This window comes from Sapajus apella, unplaced genomic scaffold (genome assembly GCF_009761245.1).
Source record: "Sapajus apella isolate SASKATOON/1434 unplaced genomic scaffold, GSC_monkey_1.0 scaffold59, whole genome shotgun sequence".
Classification (NCBI taxonomy): Eukaryota; Metazoa; Chordata; class Mammalia; order Primates; family Cebidae; genus Sapajus; species Sapajus apella.
In genome coordinates, this window is record NW_022436999.1 from 13,501,803 (window position 1) to 13,503,763 (window position 1,961).

The 1,961-nt window shown below is 35.9% G+C and overlaps 1 pseudogene; it reads right to left on the reverse strand.

Annotated features, from left to right (window-relative positions):
* Window positions 1–743: 743 nt before the first annotated feature.
* LOC116528710 lies at window positions 744–1,515 on the reverse strand (annotated as a pseudogene).
* Window positions 1,516–1,961: the final 446 nt, after the last annotated feature.

Consider the following 1,961-nt stretch of genomic DNA (forward strand, 5'->3'; position numbering starts at 1 on the left):
CATTTTGAGGAACTGCCAAATTATTTTCCAGGGTGGCTGCGCCATTTTAGATTTCGCAATGTGTAAGGATTCCAGTCAATACTTCTTATGGCATATTGTTTTGTTTTTAGTATTAGTCACCCTGATAGGCATGAAGGGATATCTTATTGTGGTTTTGACTTGCATTTCCCTAATAGTGAATGATGTTGAACATCTTTTTGTGTGCTTGTTGGCCATTTTAATTTAATATGTCTTCTTTGGAGAAATGTCTGTGTAAGTATTTTCCCATTTCTAAATTGGATTGTCATTTTATTGTTGACTTGTGGGAGTTCTTTATATACTCTGGATACAAATTTCTGTCATATATCAAGATTGCAAGTATTTTCTCCCATATTGTAGCTTGTCTTTTCACTTTCTTGTTAAAATCTTTGATGTCCCCAAGTATTTTATTTCTATGAAGTCCAATTTATCTTTTTTGTTTATTTTATTGCTGTGCTTTTATTGGCATACCTAAATAGGCTTATCCTAAGTTCTCAAAGATTCACATCTATGTTTTCTTTTTTAAAAAAAAAAACAAGAAGTTTATTTAAACAACAAGACATTTGACTTGAAGGGAAACTAGGATTCTGTCTTTTTGTTTTAGAGTAATTTATCCCTACTTAAAGACAGAGTGCCCTACATGTAACAGCTACCTACAAAAAAGTTATAAAATTGTCCTTGATTTTACAATGATAAATGAAAAACATTAAAAGTCTCCAATCAAACAAGATATGCAAGGATTTTTATGTTTTTTTTTTTTTTGTTAAAACAGTGAGAGCAAAATAACTTACTGCAATATAAAGATAAGAGCTGAATGAGCATGCCACTAATGGAGAAAGGGGGTATTTTCACAGAATCAGTGTTTTTCCCCATCCCGTCTCCACTTGATGTTAATCAAAATATACCATTGGCCGTTAAAAAAAAAAAAAGAAAAGCGATATGCTTGTGCACATATACCAGTTACTTTGTGTACAATAAAGGAATGGGGAAGGGGAAAATGAAAGAATAGAGAAAGCTATACTGTAGTAGTCAGGATGTGGTGGAACCAAATTGCAGTTTTCTAATTGAGAATGTAATCTTGATCTTTAAAGAACAGAGTTCTGAAATAAATAAGCAGGTTCCCTTTTCAGCAGACACCTCCCGTCTGCTGTTGGAACACATCAATTGTATCTTCATCCTCCATTTCCAACTGTGCAGGTGTGTCTGTTTCATTGATTGGTTGCCCATCAAATTGGAATCTGATCTGCCTCCTTGACAATCCCTGTCGTTCACAATAGGCTTTCATTAGTTTACTGAGTGGTGTATGCCTCTTAATCTTAAGCTGCACCACAGAACCATCCTGCCCCGCCACTTTCAAATTAATATGATCGTTGTTCTCTGTCTTGACTCCTTCCTTGGGCTTTTCATCGGCCATGGCGAGCACCGGAGTCTCCTCAGCTACCGCTTCACAAAAGAGGTCCGCACCGAACGAGCACACAAGCAGCACCAGGAGCGGTAGAAGAAGGAGGCGGCAGCGGCGGACGAGGGAGCTGTTTTAAGAGTTTGGTTTTTTTGGCTCTTTTACTTAGGTCTATTTTGAGTTGACTTTTATAGACAGTGTGAGGTAGGAGTCTTAATTTTATTCTTTTGAAGATAGATATCTAATTGTCACAGTACCATTTGTTGAAAAGATTATTCTTTCCCCCATTGAATTATCCCGGGACAATCACTGAAAATCAATTGATTATAAGTATGAGAGTTTATTTTTGCATTCTCAATTCTATTGCAGAATATGGGTTTATCCTTCTGTCAGCTTCATACTGTCTTGTTTATAGTAGCAATGTAATAGTAAGTTTTGAAATTGTGAAGTGTGAGCTTTCCAGTTTTGTTACTCTTTTTCCAAGATTGTTTCTGGGCCTCTTACATTTCCATATGGATTTTAGAATCAGCTTGTCAAGTTTTGC